Below are 26,559 nucleotides of genomic sequence, written 5' to 3' on the forward strand. Positions count from 1 at the left end.
TACATATGAGTCTATACTCATTCAATGTGTTCATCCGTTCCAGACCATAGTACGTATGGAGCCCAAAACTGGTAAATTACCTCCTTCAGATTTACTGAGAGGTTTAAAAGGTAGAGTGGTGTATTTGCCCTTGGATTTGAAAAAAAATATGGAAACTATTGATGCGGATACTTTGGAAACTGAACCATTAATTATTCTGGTTAATGGTGTACCTACAAAGAATAAGAAGATTTGGCAGGAGCTGGTAGATGTACGGAAAGTACAAAGAGCAAATTTGTATTTGAAAAGGAATAACAAATGGTATGAAACAATTAATATAGAAGAAGAAGAAGAAGATTTACAAGAAGACACAGAAACACCAACTGGACAAATTGAAAAAGTGGACAAGTCAAAGGAAGAAGAAATTTATGAACATTTTAGCATACATCCTCTTCATTCAAAAGAAGTTATGGGAGACAATATTGATCTATTTCAGATGAAGAAAGCAAAAGGAACTCCCGTGAGTGTATGGGAGGAGAGCTTGGAAGCTCGATGTTTTCCCCAGCTGTTTCCTAAAGGAAAAGGAGGACGATACGATGAACGTCCGGAACAGATTCCAGCTTCTGAGTATCGGACTACAAGACTATATGCTGAAGATCCCAGATTTCGACAAAGTATTCCTTATTTGTTCCATCTTTTATTTGAAAGCGACTTGTCTGCATTGTCTTATGCAGTAAATCACATTTTAAAAAGTGGAGTACATTTGCAAAATGTGTCTGCTAAGGATTTTATGGAGAAAGTGCAGCACCGAGATGATCATTTGGAAACACAACTGATCAATCTGATGGCTTGTCAGCGTGGGACAAATGAATATTGGTACCGACGCCATGGTGAATTTAAAATGCATGTTACGGAATTTAGGAACACCAACATGGTTCGTTACCCTAAGCTGTGCCGAGTACGCTTGGGATGATTTACTGGATTTTCTACGAGAGGCAAATTCAAACATTAAAAACATCGAATACAAGACAGCAGGAGAACTGTGCTCATTGGATCCGGTTAATGTTTGCAGATATTTCAATCATAGATTTGAGGCTATGATGTCCTTCATCTGCAATAAAAAAAAATCCACCTCTAGGAGAAGTAGTGGATTTCTGTTGGAGAAAAGAGTACCAGGCAAGAGGTGCTCCTCATATTCATATGCTGTTGTGGATCAAGGATGCCCCAAAGTTTGGAACAGATACTGATGAAGCAGTGTTATCTTACATTGAAGAATATGCAACATGTGCTATACCAAAAAGCACAGAAGAGAAAAAGTTAAAGGAGCAAGTTTTACGTTTCCAAAGTCATCGGTGTGGAAAATACTGTCGACGGAAATACAAGAGCAAAGATAAATACTACACTAAATGTCGATTTGGATTTCCTAGACCTGTTCTTTCAAATGGAAGAGTTAACAGTTTTATGTCATCTGTGAGACATACTATCACAAGAAAATCACCTAAGAATACCTACAACCTTAAAAGAAAAGAAGAATCAAAAAATATAAATGACTACAACCCAGTGATTTTATCCATGTGGAACGCTAACATGGATATACAGTATGTAGCTGACAATTCCATTGCTGTTGCTCGATATGTAACGTCTTACATTACGAAATCAGAAAAAACAGAATTGAAGGAAATGTGGGAAGAGATTTCTCACGAGAAAACTGTCAGTAAGAAGCTGTACAGTTTCAGTTTGAAGATGTTATCGCATCGAGAAATTGGATCCTACGAATGTTCAGATAGGTTATCTTCTGCAAGTCTCTACTCGAAATCAAGAAGAATAATTTGGGCAAGTTTAGGCCTTGCAGCAATGAGAAATCGGGTACTGAAATCTGTTGGAGAAATTGAATATTTGGCCGAGAATGACCCAGAAAGTACAGATATTTTGAAATCAAACATGTTGGACACATATTATCCCAAGAGAAGTCATCATCTGGAGAACACGTGTCTCTATGAAGTGCTGCAGAACTACATTTATTCACGGAAAGCCACAGAAGACATCAACAATGGAAAATATAAAGTCATTGGTGAGGAAGGATGTTTGGTGAAGCAAACAAAAGGAAGTTTGATAAATCACCGGAAGCTGAGTTGCGACACTACTGACAAAAAGGAATTTTACTACTTGGCTCTTTTACAGCTATTTAAACCCTGGCGTACAGAGGATGAACTACTGGGAGAATTTCAAAGCTATGAAGATTCATTTAATGCTTGCAAAGACAGCATACAATGCAGTACATTCACAACTTATCTGCAAATGTTAAATGAAGAAATTGAACAGGAAACTACAATTGCAGCAGAAATAGCTAGAGACAGTTCTCAGGACAGCCAAAGTTCAGGAACACTCAGTCAAGATCCCCTAGGACAACCAATCGTTGAAAATGAAGCATCAATAGCCATGAATGAAGTGGAAACGGCTATGAATCAAGCTCAAGAAGAATTTATAGACTTACAAAATTTGGAAAGACAACTGAACGAAGAGCAGCAACAAATTTATGAACAGATCAGAAACAAAATTGATCACGGATTTCTACATGTAAAAAAAGAGTGCTCATGCACATCATTTCATCCAATCAGGATGTATGTAAGCGGACAAGCTGGAACTGGAAAAAGTTTCCTAATAAAAGTCATCAGAAGCTACCTGCAGCAAAAAACGGATTCTACTTTGTCTTGTGTGGTTACTGCTCCAACTGGGTTAGCAACATATAACATAAAAGGAATCACTTTACATCGTTTGCTAATGTTACCAGTGGAGCATGAGAACAAAATACAATACAACAAGCTAACTGGAGAAGCATGCTTGGAAGTTTCAAGAGTATTGAAGAAGATGCAAGTTCTCATTATTGATGAGGTGAGCATGGTATCAAACTTAATACTTGCCTTTGTGCATTTAAGAATGCAGCAAATTCTGAAGACAGACTATGACGTGTTATTTGGAGGAAAACACGTCATAGTTTTTGGAGATCTTTTGCAACTTACTCCAGTTAAAGGACAACCAGTGTTTAATACTGTGACACATGAAGACACGAAGAAGTCATTGGGAAGCATCGGTACTACAAATATTTGGTCCTTCTTTGAGTACAAGGAACTTACTACTAATATGAGGCAAGCAAACGATGAAGAATATGGAAGTATTCTGAAAGATATCAGAATTGGACTACTCACTGAAGCTGGCAAAAAAGCATTACAGAGTCGGTTGCTACATAATTTATTTCCAAAGGAAGAAATAGTTGCAGAGAAGATATACAAGAACATTGCAGAAAACAAAAGTGTCATCTGCTTAATGCCAACTCTACGTGAATGCTCAATATTCAATGAGGAGCTTTTGAAATTGGAAAAGGAAGATATCAGGAAATTGGAAGCAGTGGACAAAATTGAGGATGGAAGAATTTCTGTCACATTAACAGGCACACTGAAAAATAAATTGGATTCACTAGAGAAGAACATTTCCAAAACAGCTGGATTAGAAAAAAATCTATATGTTTGCATGAACTGTAGAGTATTTTTAAGGAGAAATTTGGATGTTGAAAAAGGTTTAGTTAATGGAGCTATGGGAAGAGTTGTGGGTTTTATTAATTATCAGAAAAAAGATGGAATTGAATGTTTAAAAATAAAATTTGATCAGATAGAAGAAGTTAAAGACATTTGTCGTTGTTCAGATCGTTTCATGCTTGTGAAAGACTTATATGTACGTAGGAAGCAGTTTCCGTTTTCGCTAGCATATGCTGTAACTATTCACAAGTCTCAAGGATTGACTGTAGATTGTGCATTTGTGAACATTGGTTCAACTGTGTTCAAAGAAGGTATGGCATATGTTGCTTTGTCACGAGTGAAAACATTATCAGGTTTATTCATGATAGACTTTGATGATTCAAAAGTTAGTGCTGATACAAATTGTGTAAAGGAGTATAATAGATTAAGAAGAAGCTATGCTCCTCATTTAGGTCAGTATCCTGTGTTGGAGAAACGTGTAGTTTCTCGTAAAAGGAGAAATGAGAATATCTGTAATGAAGATGTAGAGAGGAGGAAAAAAAAGAGGAGTGATGTAATTGCAAGCAAAAAGAATAAGGAAAATGAAGAAGAGGTTGTAGGATGTCATTTTGAAAATAGCTCTGGTGTCAACTGCTACGCTAATGTAGTGCTGAATGTTGCATTTTATCTGGATAGTGTGCAAGAGCAGATAATAGTAAATCAGGGAAAAAGATTCTGTTCTGAGCTGAGTCTCCTTTTTGAAAAGCTGAGTAATGATAAAACTCAAATAGAAAGTGGTACTGAAATTAGAAAACTTTTAGATGTATGTTCAGGACGAACACAGTTTTCTCAAAATGTACAGCAAGACGCACAGGAATTCTTGATCTATTTTCTTCAGGTACTGGAAGAAGAAGGGGTTCCCATTGAAAATTTATTTGGTCTCTCTTATAAATGGGAACATAGGCTCTAATGTTGATAATGAAAGGTTTATTTATTTAACATTGCCAGAGAGTAAAACAGTCACTTTTGCTAAATTAGTTAAAGATGCTAATCATAGCATGCAATGCAGTGAGTGTCAATCTGAAATGTTTTCAACGTTAATTTTAAAGGAATACGGACAGTATGTAATTTTAATGATGCAACGATGTAGAGCTGATGGTTCAAAATTGGATACTTTAATAAAGAAGTTTACAGGACAGCAATTATCAATTTCAGGAAAAACTTTTGTAACAGTTGCAATAATTTTCCATGATGGACCTACTGTAACTTCTGGTCATTACACAGTTTATCTTAAATGTGAAAAAGGCTGGACACTGTGTAATGATTCCCAATTGATTTTTAAGCAACGTTTGCCTTTTGATTTAGCAAATTCCTATCTAATCTTCCTGAAACCTAAATTTTAAAGAGATTTGGCAACATCTGGACAAAACAATTTTACCATTTTATTGGATTACCATTTGGAATTTACAAATAAAAAGATTTTACAAATTATCATTTGGCCTAATGGAAAGGTAACCAATTGTAATGTGGAATTTTTCCATTTTTTAAGGAAACTTTGGAAAACCAAAAATTTAGAAAAAATCGGTAACATCTGCACAATTTAAATTTTGGAATGTTATTGGATTGCCTTTGGAAATTTTTTCAAAAAAGATTTTTAAAATTACTATTTGGCCATGCGGAAAAGTAAACAATTCTATTGTGGACTTATTTAATTATTAATAAATCTTTCGGAAACCAAATTGTTACAGAGAATCGGTGAGATCTGTACAATTTAAACTTTACATTTTTATTGGATTACCATTGGAAATTTAACCAAAAAAGAATTTTAAAATTACTATTTGGCCTAAAGGAAATGGAACCCGATGTATTGTGGAGTTATTTGAGATATATTATTGTGATTATACTTCTGAAACAAAAATATCAGACGGTATTTTAAAGAAATAAGTATTGATATTAGATGATATTTTTTAAAAATATTATGCATTTCTATAAAGTTATGTTTATGCAAAAAGAGATTGTGGGCTTTTTTAAAACAATCTTTGAGATTGTTAATTTTTTTTTTGCCTGCTGTTAAATGATGAATGCAATTACTTTCACAATTTATAGTGAAATGCAATATATTCTGAAAACAGCAAAAAAAAGGCAAAAATATTTTTTGATAAATATGTAAATATGTGTACTGTATTATAAAATGTTTTATTAAATATTAATACTTTTTTCTTTTTTTTCAGATTCAGATAGAAAATTTTCGAAAACTAGAACCATTTTTAAAGCAATTAAAAAAAATTTAAATCAATAAATATTTTTTTGAGTGGGTATGGTAAGTCAATAATATCATGGTCCCTTTTTTCCACTTCTCTACAATCATATTTTCAGTTTTTAATTGTAGTCTCTCAAGGACCTTGTAATGTGATAATTGATTTTTAGTGTTTTTAAAAAAAAAAAAAAAAATTACGCGTACCGTACGCGTACGGTAAACAAAAAATTAAAAAAAGTTTTTTAAAACATATATAAAAAATAGATGAAAGGTAAGGTTGGCTCTTAAAAGAGCCGTTGTGTTCATGCAGGGACAGAGGAAAGAAAGATTGGGAATATTAGACGGTACGACAAGTGTGCTGATCTATTTTATTGTTCACTAGGGAAATACTGGTCTCCCTATAAGTAATTAGATCATGACAACAGGCGCACCGTACTTCAACCCTCGCAAACCGAGGGTTAATTTCCAGAGGACCAGAAAAAGGAGATGCTCCCCCCACAGATGAAGGGCTCACCTGACCTGCAGAAGAAGGACTCGGCCCTGCAGATGATGGTCCAGGCTGAGCTGCTGTGGAGGGTTACCTCCAGTAAGTCGAGCATGTGTCCTTCTGTGTACATCCTTAAGGTGTCTCATCATGGTGTGATTCCCAAAGGAATACTTCATGTCAGGATTCCCTCTTGAAAGTACACGCTTACACAGCTTACAAGTCACTAAGGGTGCATTTACCTTTTGCTGGCCTTCTGGAAAAGAAAAATACTCCCATACATAAGAGGTCTTTTGTTTCCTCGCTCTCTGCCTCAAGGTAGTGCTGCTAGCCTCACTCTCAGAAGAGCTCTGCTGTTCTGCCATCGTATCACAAAGACAACCCAGCTCCTTCTCCTAAGGGATCACAAGCAGAAATGAGGGGAATGGGTGTGGTGTAGGAGAGTTCTAGAACTGAAAGTAGTTTCAACCAATCAAAAGTTGTGTTTCATGATCACATGACCTACCGTACGCTTACGGTACGCTTACGGTGCGCTTACGGCAAAAAGTACGCATGCGCGTAAAAAAGACACACGCACGCGCCCATGCGCACAACAGGCACGCCCCTTCACTTCCGCGTAACGTGCGCGTGCAGCGTACGCGTTACGCGCTGTGCGCGCGTGACGTGCGTATACGCAAATTGCGTAAACAAACGCAAACAGCGTAGAAATCTAACGTAATTAAAGCAACACGTGCGCTTACCGTACGCGTACGTTTTTTTTTTTTTTTTAATAAAAAAAAATGGAAAAACAAAAAAAAATAGTTATACTAATAAATCTTACCTGTTTATTTTATAAAAATGGTAAAATAAAAACATATTGTAGAATTTTTAAAATTTAACCATAGTCTTTAAAAAAGGATAGAAAATTAAAATAAAAATATGTAAAAAAAAAAAGAAAAAAAAAAAAAATTAGCATTTAAAAAACCTTACAAATTCACTGAAAAAACCATGGGTTTCACACACGTTATAGTTAGGAATTAGCATTTAAAAAACCTTTGAAATTCACTGAAAAAACCATGGGTTTCACACACGTTATAGTTAGGAATTAGCATTTAAAAAACCTTAGAAATTCAATGAAAAAACCAAAGGTTTCACACATGTTATAGTTAGCTGGACATTTCACTCGTAAAAAACCAATGAAATTCCCCCGTTATAGTTAGTTCAGCTAACTATAACTCGCGCGCCCGCAATGCACTACTGATGACGTCACATATTACATCACTCATGACATGGTCAGTGACATCACTCATGACATCACTGATGACATCTCAAATGACATCACTGATGACATTATCCTTGTGACAGAGTGGTAGACCTCCTCTCACCCTAATATAACCTTTGATACACACATTTAAAAATAGAGACTGAAATTTTCAAAAAAATGGACATACCAATAACAGTTACAACAACCTATTCAGTAATTCTAAGATCCACATACACATCCACTCATCCACCAACAATCCTATACAGTCACTCATACATATACTCACACATCATATGTACTCATACACCTAAACATCCTGTAACACAATGCCACTCATTCATAGAGTTACTCACACATAGTCACTCATGCTAATAAAGAATCAAACATCCATTTACCTGCATATACAGTTATACACACACCACCACACTTACTTTTACAGAAACTTACACATACATAGTCTTTTAAACAATCACTTATAGAAACACATACTTATTCATACAGGAAGTCTACCAATCTCTCACTCTCACATATACTCACTTATAAACACCAATACTCACATATACTAGATTAAAACATATGTAGTTACTCATAAAGACACTATAGAGACAGTCATTCACTCACTAACACACCCATACACACACTCATCCACCCATACGGTCCTGCACACATGCTGTCTTCAACACATACAAACAGTGAGTCACTCATTCATGCACCTATGCACTACGTAATAACCTCCACCGAACCATGAAGACACTCAGACACTCATACTGATACTCAAAAAACCAACTAATAACCTATATAGACACTCATGTAGCTACTCACCAACCCATGCAGCCACTTATATACAAAGTGAGAGACTGATACAGGTATTTACACATTTAAACATTACTCACTTAGCCATGTATTCATGAAGATACACTTAATCAGTCAGTAATACAATCAATTTTTCAAAAACAAATCATCAATTTAGACACTTATATACCCATTTATTCTTCCATCGACCTTGAGATATACATATATTAAACATATTTAATTTTCAGAAAAACACACATTCACTGGATGATGTCATCAGTGATGTCATTTGAGATGTCATCAGTGATGTCATGAGTGATGTCACTGACCATGTCATGAGTGATGTAATATGTGACGTCATCAGTAGTGCATTGAGGGCGCGCGAGTTATAGTTAGCTGAACTAACTATAACGGGGGAATTTCATTGGTTTTTTACGAGTGAAATGTCCAGCTAACTATAACATGTGTGAAACCTTTGGTTTTTTCATTGAATATATATATATATATATATATATATATATACAAACGCTGAGTGTTTATCAACAAAATACATTAAATGTTCTTGAATGAGTTTCATCTTTTTTATATATATATATAAATATTTTAATCTCCTATTCAAATAATTCCCCCTCTGCATCGTCCTTCTCTCCAAATGCTGGTTATTCACTCTTCTCCACTAGATCCCACATCTATGTTTAGTCCGCCCTTCTATAAGGTTTTCTATGTATGGCCACAGCTTTCCTGTGTTTGGTTTATTGATAATCAGTCTAGTGCAGGCCTACTCCACTTATTTCAGCAGGAATTCATTCTTAATAATACGGGAGGCACAGCCCATCTTTATATGCAGCTCATCTTCCCCTGATCCGAACAGAAGATGAGATGCATGGGAAGATGTGTGTGCATGCATGCGTACATGCATATGTGTGTGTGTATGTATGTGTGTGTTGTTGTGAATGTGTCTGCGTGCGTTCATATCTGCATGTGTGTGCATGCATGTATTTGCATGTGTGTGTACATGTGTGTGTATGTATGTGTCTGCAATGTGTTTGTGTCTGTGCGCATGCATGTGTGTGTCTGCTTGTATGCATATGTATGTGTGCCTGTTTGCATGTATGTGAATGTGTGTGCGTGTGTGTGTTCATGTATGTGTGTGTGTCTGCATTTGTGTGTGCCTCTGCGTGTGTGTGTGTTGACTGTGTTGTGATTGCCTAGTTGTGTGGGTGGGTGATCATTATATGATACACCTGGGCTGTACTGCATGATGCTGGGTGTTATGCCTAGAAAGGCTAGTGTTTGCTAGGTAGTCCTGTGCAAGAGAACTGAGGTAAGGCAACCTACAGATGATAGAACCAGCTTTGGAATCCCCCATGCCACACACATTGTGTGGTGCAGCACAACTATGAACACTGCAGCCTTTCCACACATCACTGCACACCGCATACAGTAGCCCTAGGGGATGAAAACACACCGAGAAGAAAAAAAACATGTTTGCACCTAAGATCAGGAATGGCATTCAGAAGCCATCGGGACCACTAAAACCTGCTGCAGTGGAGGAAAGAGTTGAAGACTCACTTCTTTAAAGAACGCGACATCACAACACAGTAACAACCCAGCTGCCCCTCCATCCTCAGAGCAGGTGGGCTGTGTCTGTGGGCACGTACAAGGCGCGGCCACCTTCTGCCAGGTTTGTGCTATAGAAATGCCGCTGTCACTAAATGTTCACACTTAGTAAGCATAAGCACAAGAAGTAGCTGGGCTGAAACGATTGACGTCATGATGTTTGGACTGGAAGTTGTGTTCCTAATTTGGGGGCATGACGTGCGGTTGCACATGTTAGGAAGTATGTAGTATGTTGCGCTGGCAGATATTTGCAAAAAGGCTTTAGAGGCCCCCTAGCCTTTCCATCTCTACTGAGATGAACAGATCCTCCCCTTCGGATGTACTGGATTCATTTCAATGACACAGCTCGGAATTCCGGTCCTGATTGGTCAAGAGAAGTTACGTATGTGGAACGAAAGTTACTGTTCCCAAAGGAATCTTTTTTGTCAATGATTGTGATAAGGGTTGCACAAGAACAGCAGCACTCACACTTCACACAAAACCCCTTTCAAAAACACTTTTCAGTCTTGGGGTTCACTTTGTGGGCACTTTCACACACAGCAGTGCAGACATAGTACCCCCAGGGGCACCCCGCTTTCCCCCCTCCCCCAAATTAGGTTACCCAAGAAGACACAAGAAACAGTTGTAAGTGGGTAACAAATGCTGCAGGTTTTATTACATAATTCCAGGATATGTAATAGGTGGGTTATCTTACGGGCGATCCAAGGGCAGGCGGCCATCTACTTCACCTGCCCCGCCTGATGAGCCGGGCAGCACGGGAACGACCCGCAAGTGCTGCCCCCCAAGTGATTCTTTTTTCGATCACGTGCCGTTGAGATTCTACTCACACCCCCCCTCTCGGGGCGGAGCGTCGCATAGCAAGCCCCCGGTTGTTCAGGCCCACAACCGCCCGCAGGCCTAGCGGGGCGCCGACCGGCTTCCGGGACCTCTCTGGAGGCTCCTCGTTTTGGCTCAGGCACCACGTGGTGCCGCGCAGAGGTACCCTTTGTACCGGCCTGCTTCCAGATCGCCCTGTAACTCCGCCTGCAACGAAAAGGAAAACATTAAAACGTTCAGCAAAAAACCCCACCCCACCACACCTACGCCGGGTAAGCGGTAGGGAGGGTAAAAAGGCGAGGTGGGCGACAAAGAGGTCGCCAGTGAGGGTGGGGGAAGGCTAAATAGCCTCCCCCTCACACCTGGGCCCAGAAGTGACGCACATTTCGCGTCACTTCCGGCCCCTGACACGGAGGGGGGCAACAGTCAGGATCCCTGCCCCCGCCCCCCCCGAAGGAGGGAGTGGGGAGGGGTGACCGGGGCCCCGGGGCCACTAAGGCGCCGACCGCCGAGTGGCCCCCTGCGGGGGCCGCGGTCAGCGGCATAGTACCCCCAGGGGCACCCCGCTTTCCCCCCTCCCCCAAATTAGGTTACCCAAGAAGACACAAGAAACAGTTGTAAGTGGGTAACAAATGCTGCAGGTTTTATTACATAATTCCAGGATATGTAATAGGTGGGTTATCTTACGGGCGATCCAAGGGCAGGCGGCCATCTACTTCACCTGCCCCGCCTGATGAGCCGGGCAGCACGGGAACGACCCGCAAGTGCTGCCCCCCAAGTGATTCTTTTTTCGATCGCGTGCCGTTGAGATTCTACTCACACCCCCCCTCTCGGGGCGGAGCGTCGCATAGCAAGCCCCCGGTTGTTCAGGCCCACAACCGCCCGCAGGCCTAGCGGGGCGCCGACCGGCTTCCGGGACCTCTCTGGAGGCTCCTCGTTTTGGCTCAGGCACCACGTGGTGCCGCGCAGAGGTACCCTTTGTACCGGCCTGCTTCCAGATCGCCCTGTAACTCCGCCACAGCCCTGGAGGCGGCTAACCGTCGCAGCCAGGGCCCCCCACCAACCCGCTATAGTCTTACCTGCACCTCTCTTATCTAGGGCTTCCTGCAACTAGCTGGAAGGGAACCATCCCTGCAGACAGAAGGGTTTGACATTCTGCCACCTCATGACAGATTGACAGTGCTCGCGGGACTCAAACCCTGTGAGATCCCTTATAACCACAGGCCCAAGACATACCAGTGAGATATAGCTCCTGGATTGTAGATGGCCCCATCTATGTCCCCAATCCCTAGACGCTATCCCAATCGGATAGGGTCTGTTGAAATAGAGGGGCCTGTGAAGATGTGCGATAACTATTCGCCCCCCAGCGGGAAGGTTACACCTATTCACAATCCTGGGCCTGCCCGCTTTGACTATTATGACGAGAAGGGTTACTTAACATTTGTACAGTCCCCTCAGATAGTTAACCTGGGGCACGGGAGTGCACCTCACTGCCAGCGCGTGACCATGGGCAAGGGGCGACTCTTGCCCCTGCCCACCATCCCTTATACCTTATAGGAATTATGCCCCTACGGATCCCTCAGTGATGATCCCTTAGGCATACCAGCTTCGGGAATCTGTTTGGCTTAAGCGTTGCGCGCTGTCATAATGTCCCCTTGTGTTTGCCCCGCTGACACCCCAGTTATTGGGACAGCAGCACCAGTCTCCTGCAGCTGCCGTACGCGACCAGTGATTCCGGTGGGGGGTGCCACCAACCGCAATGGTCCTCCAAGCATTACGGAAAGCCCATTTTTACCTGGGCCTCTCTCCAATTGATGGTGATTACACCCAGCTGAAGGCCAGAGGCCCGCCTAAGGAGCCTATTCACTTGTTTTGCTACCCGGCTCCCTTGTGGGAGGGCCACAGAGTTAGGGCAACGCGTGTGCTCCCAGGGCACGGTGCTGCTGGAAAGCAGATATCTCATACTCACACGCTGGTACCTTATCTGTTGCTAAATGCCCTACTGCAGGAAGATTCCAAGAACCGTAGACTTCGCGGTCCCACCTAACTTGATCCCATCACCTGGGGGGAACCCAGTGGTGGCAGGACCTGCATGGTAACTCCATCCCGGCGTAGCTATCGCTTATTTGTGCCGCCGAAGCAGGCAATGCCCCCTTAGTCTCAAGTTCTACCCCTAGAGGCTAACCTTGGGAGCAGACAAGTCTGTGGGAACCAACCGGAAACTTTGGTGCAAATACCGGCCCTATTCTGAACGTAGCGAGTGCTGCACGGTCAATAATGCCCTGATGCCCTGGGGCTCTACGTGGTCTTTACCAAACTTTGAACGACCGCACACTTGCTATATAACAACCATACCACTCCTCCTGCAGGCCTAACTCTTGGTTATGGTGCCCAGCTCAGTGTTCTGCAGGCCAATCGGCTCAGAGGTAAACCACGGGTTGCAATCCGCTCGCGAGCGGCGCACCCGCCACCACTTGGACAATCACGCCGGTAACCTTGTGCCGTGATTTAGGCCCTAGTGATGCGCTATATGGTGACCACTTATTCTTTTGCCGCTATGTCAGTGCGTCCCCGAATTCAATGCGATTGGGGGGCTGAGCTGCACCCATATCTAACCCATCTAGTGGCTCAATCCAGCCTTCCTTTAGCCTTAGATAATAACTACCATTCTATCTCGGTTGCGTTGCCCTGCCCGACTAGGCACCCACCCGGGTGTCTAGGTTACAGTTCGATATGTGTGAGTTCCCCATGTCAGTGACCGTTGAAGGCGGCCCACATAAGCATGTTGGCGGGGCCAAGTTGCGGGCTTAAGCATACCTCTTTTAGACTGTCGGCAGCGACCCGTGTTTAACTGTTACTAACATGGCAATGACAGTTCTACGTTAGGACTATCCCCACACTGGTCCGCCCTGCCCAAGGACTGATGCACCTGGGAGGGCGAGGCCGTAAGCAATGGGGGTGGGTAACGAGACAACAATGACAAGCGACCCAAGCCCCCTTTCAGCAAAAGGTTGGAGACGAGCGACACGTGGTCACGTGTGGTCAGGATCGGACTGCGCGACCCTTACTGTAATTAGCCCTCATAAGTCGCGCGAACTCGACCCCGTACTTACACAAGCCGGCACGGGGAGAATAGGGGATTCGTACCATATAACACGATCGCCGAACCCGGCCACACGAGCACCGCACCCGATTAACCCTTGAGGAGTGGGGGGGATTAGTAATACCCGTAATCGCGTGATGTGGACAGTGCATGTCTTGGTATCATGTGTCCGCCTTATAGGAAGCCTGCAATTACATGATGAATAGTTATATCGCGCGAACTTGACCGGAAGGCATTGGAGCACTTTAACATGAGCACCGTATTTATATTACCTCTTCAGGCAGGGGGTGTTTACGACATTCATACCATATTACCCGCTCCCCGACCGAACCGCGCGAGTCCCGCACCAGATTCTCCATTGAGGTGCGGGGGGTTTATTAATGCCAGTAATCGCGTATGTGAGAATTGCATGCACTTGTATTATTTATCTGCTTTATAGGAAGCCAGCAATACATGTTGCATAATTATATAGCGCAAGCTGAAGGTGTTGGAGCGCCTTACCTGAGCACCCTATTTACATTACACATTCAAGCACGGGGGGCTTACAAGATTCGTATCATACTAAACGATCCCCGTGCCAGGTCCATTGCGCCTGCCGCACGCAGCCCACTGCATGCCCCCCCACCCTCAACGGCAGCGTAGCCGACGGGAGGGGGGGCGATAACCTTAACCAGGGAGCGCCACATGTGTTGCACCTCCCGCGATCAGCGGGGACCCAGGCAGCTCCCAGCCGTGCAGTGCTGGTGTTTTGGGGCCGTGAACCCACGCTAGTCTCCTATGTGCTCGAGTATATGGAGCAAAATCTTGCGAGCAATGCATGCACTGGTATCATGGATCTGCCTATATAGGCAGCCCGCAATTACATGTTGCATATTTATATAGTGCGAGATCGACCTGAAAGTATTGGAGCGCTTTACATGAGTGCCCTATTTACGTTACACATCCAGGCACTGGGCGCTTAATTCAAAATACAATATTACGTGATCGAGTGTACCAGATAACACGAGCACCGCACCCGATTATCCAGTGAGGTGCGGGGGGTATACTAATGGCCGAATGCGGACGCAACCCCGCGGGCCGGAACTGGTTACCCTAAACCAACAGCCAACTCACAGGTTACAACGCCTACCCCTTGCCCCCGCTCGCCCCAGCCGCGTGGAATACCGAAATTCCTTCAAACCTGTACTGTGCGCGAAAACCCTAAAGCGCCGGGCACTAGCACCGCCCATTCCGGAGCAGGGGGTGTCATACTGGCCGAAATCACCGAGGATGGGGCGCACCACGAATGCAGATGGGCATAAAAGGATGGGCATGGCCCCCATGCGGACCACCCTGATTCATTTGCTTTTTATGTCAAAAAATTAGCGAATAAACTATAACTACTACTTCTACTAGTCCCTTTGCAGGCTGACTCGTCAACAGTCTGCATTAAATCACAAAGTAGAGACTGTTGATTTCACCCACGACCCAAAAAATGTACATCTTAGCGTCCAACCATCACATCATAAAAGTTGAATATTATGCATGTGCAGATGCAGATTTAAAGTGTATTGGGTTCCGAGTTGACAAGAAAGATTACAGCGATGTCACCTTCTATGCAGGCAATCCTTGGTCACCCCCTTTGCACAGCCCTTTCAGCGCCTTATATGTGTGATGGTACTAGTGTTTGAACACTACGCCCTCTAGCTACCAGGTTTGCATTTTGACGTTCTAGTTTGGTCTTTACAAAGGATATATGCCAAATAATCACTATTTATTAACTATATCTTTTATCGATTCGTAACTTTCGGTAAAGCTGAACTCCTCTGATTGATGGGAAAGCTTAAACATTTCTTCGGGCTCCTGACATGAGATCTTATAAGGCAGTGAGTGGGGGTGGGCTCAGGCGCTTGGAGGAACATCGGGTATCATTAGCGAGGCGGAGCACAGTTGCGGACACCATTCCTTTTATATCCGGCACAGGGAGATTAAGTGATTTACCCAGGATCACTGGGTTGTACAGCGCCATTGCCGAGGCTTGCAACCGGGTCCCCCCATTCTATAATGACCGCCTGAGCCCGTAGGCCAACTACACGATTCACCCCGTCACATGATTCACCCCGTAAAGCAAGACCTAGCTTTCCATTTTCGTTAATAAGTCAGCTAGTGCGCGTGAAGTGTGCTTCAAGTCAACATGGGTAGCGCTACCTAGAGGCACGCGGCAAACGTTTTTCATTTTTTGCAGCTTGTCCACTTCTCTGAGAGCCGCCAAGAAGTTGAACACACAGGAAAATACTTAGCGAGCAGAAGTACCATTAAGTTCAAAATTCGTTTGGAGGCTTAAAAGCTCTGCCGCCACAATTTTCAAACAATGTGGCTTACTGGGTAGCAAGACTGAGAGCTGCTCAGATGCCACGCGCAGACACGGAGACCTCTGCAACGCCGATCAACCCATCGGCGTAAGCAAATATGGCCAACAACAAGCCATCCCCCATGGTTAGCGCGGCCCGCTGCAGAGTCGACCACGAGGCTAGAACCCTGGTTCCCGGCCCAGCGGGTGAGACCAAAGGCTGCTCGCCCGCCCCCACCCCGTCCTCCCAGCAACATAGACAAATTCTGAAGCGTTCCTGAACAGGGCGCCGCACGCATATGTATTCCTTTCTCCGCCGTATCCGCCCATGTTATGTCGCGCAAGCTGGGCCCGCATGTCTCAGAGCGCTTGCCTTGGACGCTAGTTGCGTCGCTACCCACCCTGAGAGAAATGACCCCAGCGGGCCAGAGAGAACCCGCACTGGCCTGAAAGCCCCGCCAGATGTTTACTGCTCAAGTGCCACTCTCGGTCGCCATGCATTGGCCCCCGGGATCGGCCCCCTGCTACTACCCGCACCCTTGCAGGGCAAAGCAGAGGGAGGGCGGCTACCCGCTCCCTGCTGGGACACCCGAACTAGCCTACTGTGGGGCCGGGCCTTAGCTACGCTTGCTGAGTGCCGTTCCCCCCCCCGACCCCACAAAACAAACCAAACAGGGCAGTGCCAGGCCGCAAGAGGAATACAAATTGCATATTTATGTAGCGCGAACTCGCCCCGTGTATAATCAGTGCTTACATGTGGGCACCGCATTTACATTGCACATTCAGGCCCGGGGAGATAATAATCGATTTGGCCAGAATCACCGGAGCAGACGCAACACCTTGCACATTCAGGCCCCGAGAGATAATACTTGATTTGCCCAGAATCACCGGAGCAGACGCGACACATAGCACATTCAGGCCCGGGGAGATAAAATCGTTTCCCCAGAATCGCCGGAGCAGACGCGACCCCGAGGATCAAAGGCTGGTTTCCTGCCCATAGTCGGCAATCCAGCCTGCAACCCCTTCCTCTCCCCTGACTCACCGCGTTAAGACACCCGCTGCTCCGCGGTCGAGGCGGCGACAGAGTCGCAGGGTAATGGTCGGATCAGCGACCCGACCTCCCCGGACCGGGGGTCATGAAGGTGGGTTACTCCTGAATTCAACGGGCAGATCGCGAGCCTGGCGCCCGGCCTAAACCCGGGGAGCACAGCGAGCCCCTGTGACATGGTGACACTATGCACGGATAGCTCAGTAACCACTTACCCTATTTAATGTGGATTTATATAGCGCGAAGGTATTAGAGCGCTTTAAATGTGCACCGGTTACGAAATGTGGGTGCCCTGGCGCACGCGCGGGCCACAGCTCACCTCCGGTATATATATATATATTTTTTTTTTTTTTTTTTTTTTTGTTGCATATTTATAAAGCGCGAACTCGACCCGAAGGTATTAGAGCGCGTAGCACCGTATTTACCTACATATATAGGCCCGGGGAGATTAAGTGATTTACCCCGAATGACCGAATGCGGAGACTCGAAAACACCAACCCGATTGAGGACCAGAGCCTCGGACCCAGTATACGTTTTGCTCCTATGCATAACTTCTTTCTCTAGCGCGAACTCGACCCGAAGGTATTGGAGCGCGTCGCACCGTATTTACATACATATAGGCACGGGGAGATTAAGTGATATACCCCGCATCACAGAAAGCGACCGCGGCCCCGAGACTCGAAAACACCAACCAAATTGAGATTGAGGACCTGAGCCTCGGTCCCAATATACATTTCGCTCTTATGCATAAATTCTTTCTCTAGCGCGAACTCGACCCGAAGGTATTGGATCACGTCGCACCGTATTTACATACATATAGGCACGGGGAGATTAAGTGAACAGGACGGGGGGTAGTGTCCAGCGCAGCGCGCACTCGATAATTATGGGAGCGCAGTACGCTGCATACCCCAGGATCTACGCGACCGAGGGAGCCGGGCCGCAGCTTAATGGAAGCTGCCCTCGCGCAAATGCCCCTGGCGAGGCCCGCACCCCCAACCTCAGCAATGCTCTGCGCGAATCGGCGCGGTTTTCAGCCCACGCCCGCCTCCCCAAACCCACATGCCCCTCTCTTGCATCCCCTCCGCCTGTGGTTCTCCCCGCCACAGGGCCCCGTCACCTGGTACTGCCCAGGGACAGGGCCGGGGCGGAGTGGGTGCTGCAAGGCTCACCAAATTACGTAAGCGTAGAGGCGACGACGATCAACAGTGCCGTGGGGGCCGGAGTCACACGAGGATGGTGCGGACGACGAACCGATGCTGCTGAGGTAAGGCGAGGTGGGCGACAAAGAGGTCGCCAGTGAGGGTGGGGGAAGGCTAAATAGCCTCCCCCTCACACCTGGGCCCGGAAGTGACGCACATTTCGCGTCACTTCCGGCCCCTGACACGGAGGGGGGCAACAGTCAGGATCCCTGCCCCCGCCCCCCCCGAAGGAGGGAGTGGGGAGGGGTGACCGGGGCCCCGGGGCCACTAAGGCGCCGACCGCCGAGTGGCCCCCTGCGGGGGCCGCGGTCAGCGGCAAATGCAGAAGTCCACAGACACGTTTTAAAAAGAATAAAAGGTGAAGACACACTGAGCAGAGGCCATTATCACACTATGCCCAGGGCATCCTGTGTGCCCTGCACAAAGGGGCACCGCAGCCGTGCCCTGCGCCCATTGCCAGCTTGGTATAACCGGAAACCATGCCAGGCAGCAAATGTGGGCAGGTGCCAGAGCTCATGGCAGTTATACTATGACAGGAAACAGCCGAGCGCTGTGCCCTGTGTGTTCTGCGGACTTGTGTGCAGGGCAGGTGGCTTGTGGTGGGTCCATACTGCAGGCCCAGTGCGGAGACACTGCAGGTCCGGAGCTGGGAACGTTTTCAGAAACCACTGGTTATAATTGAAGTCCATGTCGTGCTGGGACTGTGGCATACATATTGTGCATAAGCAAAACTGAGTGCGTGCCCTGTGCCACCCCCACGGGGCATGACCACAATCAAAGCTCTCCAGACAAGACAGATATGTTACTGGGCACTGCGGCCATGAAAGGAAGCCGCGGGCGTAATTAAAGGAGTGACACAGAGAGGAAAGGGGGGAAACAGAAAAACAAAGAGGAGAGGAGATGAGAGGGGAGGAGAAAGGGTGAGGTGAAATGATGAAAAACGGAAGACGGTGAAAGAGAGAGGAAGAGAGAGGGAGAAAACAGAAACGAATAGAAAAGGAGAGACCATGTGGGAAATGATGAAAAACGGGAGACAATGAAAGAGACCCAGTGAAAGGAGGTAACGCGGATCTGCAACAGAGAAACTCAGAGAAAGAGAAACGATTAGAGGAAAGCTGAAAGACAGAAGGAAATGGAGGATAGAGGAAATAAAATACCGATGTGAAGGTGGAGGCAATGTGAGAAGTTGGTATAAAATGGAGCAAAAGAGAGAGAGGAACGAAAGCTGAGAAAAATGCAAGAACCCGGCGAAAGGGAAGAACTGAGAGGTGAAACGGTGATGACAGAAACTGAGGAAAAGGAGAGAAAAGGAGAAGGGTAGAAACTGAAAGGGGGTGCACTGCGAGGAAAAAACTAAGGGGCATATCAGCAAGGGCTTTATCTCCGCTTTTCTGGCTTTAAAAGCCAGAAAAGCAGAGATAAAACCAACGCCCTATCAGCAAGAGGGTGCTAACATTGGTATTCGCATGATAGCACCCTTTTACACTGCGCCTACCTTTGTATCTCTAATGAGATGCAAAGTGGGCGTTCCTGACATACACTACATGTCAGGAGAGCAATAGCGCATCTTTGCGCTATCAGCAAGGATGCCCTTGCATGTTAGCAGATGTTAGTTTTTGGAGAAAACTGCTGTTTTCTGCAAAAACTAACGTCTGCTAAAATCTTGACTAAACCACCCCTAACACAGGGGGTGGATCATGCTGATACGACCACAGGGTCGTATCAGCAAGGTTATCGCCCTTTTGCAGGGTACATCACTGAAAAACCAGCAATGTTCCCTGCAAAACGGCGATAACATCGCTATCTCTGGAATTTTTATTGCCCTGGAGCAGCGCGTTGATGATAACGTGCTACCAGAGCGATAAAAAGCAGAGATAGCCAGCGATAAGATAATTATCGCTAAGCACGGCCAGCGATAATTATCACTGGCCGTTGCTGATATGGCCCTAAGAGGGGACACTGAAAGGACATGATAGAACGTGAGAGGACAGACACTGAGAAAAGACACTGAAAGGAAAATAGAGAAACTGGAGAAACTTAAGGAAATAAAAAAAAATTAGAGAAAAGCCAGCAGAGAAAGAAGGCAGAGAGCAAATGTAAGAAGCTGAGATAAAAGAAGACAGAGGGACAGGGTAAATGATAAAAGATGAGGAGCAACGCTGAGAGGTAGTCGAGAAACCGAGATGAGCAAACAATGGGTGCCCGGAGGCCAGCCTTTCGAGTAGGGTTCTGCCCCCAACAGGATGCACAGAGTGTGTACAGGAGCGTGGGGTCGATCACCGCATCCCACTCCCATTCCGTCTTGCACCCGCAGGCTCTGAGCCCACATTTTGAGCCGCCCTCTAGCCCCAAGAAGTCCAGAGGTCCCCGGCACCTTCCAGACGTCTCTCAATTCCCTTCCCTTTCCTGTCCCTGAGGCCCCTTCGGGGTGCGGTGCACACCTGGGCCACACTGGCCGGTCAATCCTTTCCACCCCTGCGCACCTCACACTGTAATACTACACCCAATGTGGCCCCCTCGCCCACAGGCATAGGTGAACCGGCGCTAATCCATCGGCTGCCGTGAAAGAGACGAAAATGCCCGGTCCAACCTGGCCCTTCATATTAACGCTCCACTAATTTGTTGTGTTTCGAGAATAATTATGAGGCATATTATCAAGAAACGCGATAAATATCGCATTTCCGGCTTTGCACGATTCTGTTTAACGCCGCATATCACAGGATCTGGGGGCATATCAACAAGGGCTTTATCTCTGCTTTTTTGGCTTTAAAAGCCAAAAAAGCAGAGATAAAACTAGCGCCCTATCAACAACAGGGTGCTAACACGCACATTTGCATGTTAGCACCCTTTTACTCTACGCTTCCCCTTGCATCTCTAATGAGATGCAAAGGGGGCGTTCCAGAGTAAAATAATAGGAGAAATGTCGCTAAGCGACATTTCTCCTATTATCAAGAATGTCGCTAACCCTGTTAGAGAGAAAAAAAGCAGCGCTAACCGCGGTTAACGCTGCTTTTTTACGTCTGCTAATTTTCAGACTTAGCCATGATATCCTATGGAAGGTGGATATCATGGCTAAGTTTGCCTGTCCCTATCAACAAGGAAACGTGAGATTATCGCTGGGTTTCCAGCGATAATCTCACGTTGGCCTGTTAGCGTGAGGATTTTTATCGCTATTGAGATAAGCGTTGCTAATAGCACGCTATCTCAGCGATAAAAATTCACGCTAGCCGGCGATAATTATCCTAGCGCTAAGTGCGCTTAGAGATAATTATCGCCGGTTGTTGTTGATATGCCCCTTAATTGCCGAGATATCACGTTATTATCAACGCATATCTTCACGGCGATTAAATCCTGCGATAGCGGCGTGAAACAGAATCGTGCAAAGCGGTAAATGCAATATATATCGCATTTCCTTGATGATATGCCCCGTTGCCTCAGCGGTACGATCCGTCTGCCATATTAAGAATGGCTAACTCAGTTACAAACCAGGCATTACAAACCCGCGATAATCGCGGTTAGCGCGGTTTGTTTTTTCGCATCGCTGGTTTGCACGAGGCTTGGTAATATTGCGCTGCTGTGTCAGAGTGGATTTCCATATTTATTGTTGACATGCAAAGTGGAGTTAAGAGGGATGCTTACTCAAGGAAACACGTGTCCTTCATAATTGTGCTTTACAAAAACCGCCACTTTTCGACTTAATAATATGCCATATTTCGGCTTAATACTATGCCCCCATATTTGCAAAAAAAAAAAAAAAATGCCCAAAAGGTTCAGTTACAAAATGGGGAACATTTTAAAAGAAATAATGCCTATTATTACTCACATGGGCGCATACGGTCATGGGTAAACTGTCCAAACTATTGTGGCTTAAGCAGCTTACTTAAATCCAATGCGGGCGCCGACCTCACGGGTTAGTTTTAAATTTAAATCTAGAGATGTAAAGCTCTGTCTAACTGCGATTCAAACCCAAAATGATTTATTTAAATGATTCACTAGACGGGGCCCTTTGCGCACATCGATGCCAATTAACACGCGCTCATGGAACCCGCAGGAAGCAGAGACCCCACCAAAAATGTGGGGGCATATCAGCAAGGGCCTGGGATAATTATTGCTCAGCACTTTTAGCGCGAGGATAATTATCGCAAGCTAATTCTGGATTCTATCTCGGAGATAGCATGCTATCAGCAACGCTTATCTCCTAAGCGATAGGAATCCATGTGTTAGCTGGAAAACAGTGTGATTATCGCTGAAAATCCAGCGATAATCGCACTGCGACCAGCGATACCTTGCTGATAGGGCAGGGTGGTCTTAGCCATGTAATCCACCTCCCATTGGATTAAATGGCTAAATCAGATTACAGGCAGGTGTTTGGAAAGTAGCGATAACTGTGGTTAGCGCTACTTTTCTTATCGCTCTGCTTGTTTGCATGCAGCTTGATAACTGGAGAAATGTCGGTTCGCGACATTTCTCCAGTTATTTTGGCACGGAACGCCCACTTTGCATCTCATTAGAGATGCAAAGCTGGGCATTGTTGTAAGGGGTGCTAAATCAGCACGTGTCTTTGCTGATAAGGCGATGGAATTATCTCCGCTTTTCACCCGAAAATGGACGCAAAAGCGGCGATAATTCCATAGCGCCACCTTGCTGATATGCCCCCGGGACTTGGCCCACCCGGGGGCTAAATAATAACGAAGCGTGGAAGCCAGCGCTGCATTTTTTTTATTTTTTATTTTCTCGGCCGGATTCGCGCAACCAGCCCGAATTCAGCCGATTCTATTTAAAAAAAATTTTGGGGGGGCCCTGGGGGTCCTTGTGGGACCCCCTGAGCAGGCCTAGGGGGTCAGGGTGTTTCTACCCTGCCCCCTTTTCTTGTTTTGCGCGTTTGTTTTTCTTTTTTCCTGTGCCTCGGTTACCAAGGCACAAGATGGCTGCCAACACTTCCTGATTTGGAGTGTTGACAGCCAATTAGAATGCAGCTCATGATCGGCAGGGTGAGCGGATCCACTGCTGCCAAAGATATCATTTTTTTTTTTATTATCTCAGCAACTACGGATTTATCCCATTTAAGAAAAAGAGTGCTTCTTCAACCAAGCACTACCTTTTTGCCAAATTTGGTGTAATTCCGTTCAGCAGTTCGAGCTGTAGCCGTGTCTAAAGTTTCCTATGGGAAATAAAATTGAGAAAACACGTTTTGGGACCCCCTTTTTTCTCAATCCCCGCTTGGCGAATCACCCCGAAACTTTCCGCATAGGAGCTGACCGGAGCGGGCTATAGGTTTTGAAAATATCGCAAAGGTTCGTGAACCGGCTCCGAAGTTACTGGGAAAACAAAAAACGAGTTTCCTATGGATACTAGGTCCTAACTATAACTACCTACTGGCGATACATATAAGGGAAAAGATTTCCTGCATTTCCCCTCACTTCCGTCTCACCAAGATTTCCGAGGGACACCGAAAGGCAGCGCTCATAAGAGCAAATCCACGGAAGGTAGTATTTAGAAGAAGATCGTTTTTAGGTCTCGCCTAACGATGCAGCATGAATGTGCTGCCATCGCTTTGCGAGGCATGCAGTATACACTGTAGTGTGGAAGCTTTGTGGAAGCTCCACCCACTCTCTATCCATTGGCTTTTGTCTTAAATGCTGCCTTCCGATTGGTTTGAGGCTTGTTAGTCCCTTCTCGGTCATTATTTGTATCCTTCCACAGCTACTGGCCCCTTTACTCCTAACACTATTTACTTCCCTTTCTGGCCCCACCCAGCCCCCTCCCTTACCCCTCCCTCACTCTGTGACTTCTCACCCCCCATCCACCCCCACTCCCGTTCGTGTCTTTTTGTGTCTTCAATGCAATAGGACTCATGTAAATCACAACCTGCTTTGTTTACGTTTAGCGCGATGTGCTCTCTTTCACTTTCTAAGCAGGCGGACAATCAAGCCGGTGCTGTTTGTGTCTTCAATGCAATAGGACTCGTGAAAATCACGACGTGCTTGGTTTAAGTTTAGCTCGCCGTACCACTGATCCAACTCCCTGTCACTGTCTCAAGCCATGGGGGAGGCTGGCCAGTTATCGTCGATAAAGAAGGAGCCGGGAGGGCAGCCCATTGTTTAGCACCTTTGTCACCGCGCCCCGCCATTACAATCAAAGAATGCCCCTGCTGAGAGACCGGATGCAAAAGAGTCAACCTCCGAACAATCAGCCAGTGCCGCTGGTCCGCTGAGGCAGCTGTGACCCAAAACGCCTGCTCTGAAATTCCTCACATGTTTAGTAACTCGAGGACTGGCTGCGGGAGAGGTTAGAGAGGTGGATTCACTTGGACGCAATCTTGCCTTGCATATTATGCCTCAGAGTTAAGTTGATTGATTCATTGAAATAAAATACCAGCAACTACATCCATTGGTGCGCTACAAATTGAGTTTTCAATAGCACATCGGCAGCATTTTTGCTCACTGTTATCTTTGATATTCTTATGATGCTATGTCTGTGCCCTGCGATCTCTCTATATCACTAATAATTGTTACTTCTGTAACCCCAATTTTGTGAATCAACAACATCTGAAATGTTTTTTCATACGCGGTGATATCTCCCTGCCTACAGAACACGTTGGCTTCCTTGCAAGGGCAAGGTGTTTGAAAACAGCGCGAGGCCAGATGATTGTAGAGGGCCCCCTTACAGTCCATGGAGGGAAGGGTGGAGGCTAAGGTGTAACTTGTAACAGCATGCATGCTGTGTTCATCGCACATTATTCCTCTGTAGTGTCACCCAACACAGAATTGATGGCAGAAGATTTACGCTCATATTTGAGTTAGCACTTATTCTGTGACTTAATAACACACTCAGTATAAGTTTGCAATTACCACATCACTCATAACAAGCTGCTTGGATTTCAGAATGCTTGGGGTGCTGTAGTGTACAGAGCTACCAGTGCAAGTTTTAATTCTTAAGTTTGTAGAATGGGTTCCATGACCCCACTGTGCAAAATGTAAGAGCATTTACCGGTTAGAACATTATTTAAACTGCGCAATTTCTCGTATGGCTTGGAGTTCAAGCTGCTCATGCAAATAGATGACTTAAATCCATACAAACAGAAAACTCTGGAGGTGTTAAAGCCAGACCTTATGTTGTTGCCAGTGCTTGTTTAACCTTGACATTCCAGCGAAGGTTAGCCCGATCTCAAACCATAACAAAGTTTCGCAGATCATATTTGTTTTGCAGATTATATTTCAAGTTCAGCTTGTGTCTTTCTCTAGTACAAAACACGCTTCTGTTTCAGTCTAGCTATTGCTCATGATCAGTTTCAGTTTCATACCACACTGTTCTTTACCTCCACATTCCTCTGCTGCTCCACGTCCCTGACAAAGTAACACAAGCATTTGCAAAGCTAGCTGGTCTCTTATGCTGCCAGCCTTTTGACTTTGTCAATGCATTAGCTTTGTCAATGCATATTGGTTTTTGTAAAACGTTATTGTTTTGGGACTAACACTTACCTTAACCCCTTTCCATGGTGCCCCACTGAAAACAAATGCTCTTTTCATCCGGTTATAGCAGTTGTGTAAGGAGAAGAGTTAATATGACACCCAGGATAATGTGCTGCATGGCTAAATACCTTTAAGATCCTAAAGGCGAAACCATTGCATTGCAAAGGCTTGTTTTAATTTTCTATTTATTCTCCATTATATTTTCTTTTCATACGTGCAAAGTGCAAAGTGCATACCGAGACAAACAAACGACCTACGCGTTTTGGCCAGAGGCCTTTGTCTGGGTCACATGATAACAAGTGCAAGGTGATTATAAAGAGGTTGGTTTGGCCCTCCCTCTTTTACAAAAAACATCCCAAAGTTGATGGTTTTTAAAGGAACAGTATCCTATTGTAGCATCTCATAGGTTACATATAGCCAGTTCAGAAAGCACTTATACTTTTAAAACGGAGGCTTAATTTCTAATAGTGTGATGTTTTGACAAATTTATCTCATCACTTAACTATATTGTGAGCAATGATGTACCTGATGTTTGTAAAAGAATGCACTGTGCCTTCATAGTAGACAGTTATTATCCATTCTCAAATAATGTTCATAATATAGGCACCATGTGCAAAATACAAAGAGAAATATATAGTAAAAAAGAGGTATATATATATATATATATATATATATATATATATATATATATATATATATATATAT

Source organism: Triturus cristatus, chromosome 4_1, assembly GCF_964204655.1.
Source record: "Triturus cristatus chromosome 4_1, aTriCri1.1, whole genome shotgun sequence".
Lineage (NCBI taxonomy): Eukaryota > Metazoa > Chordata > Amphibia > Caudata > Salamandridae > Triturus > Triturus cristatus.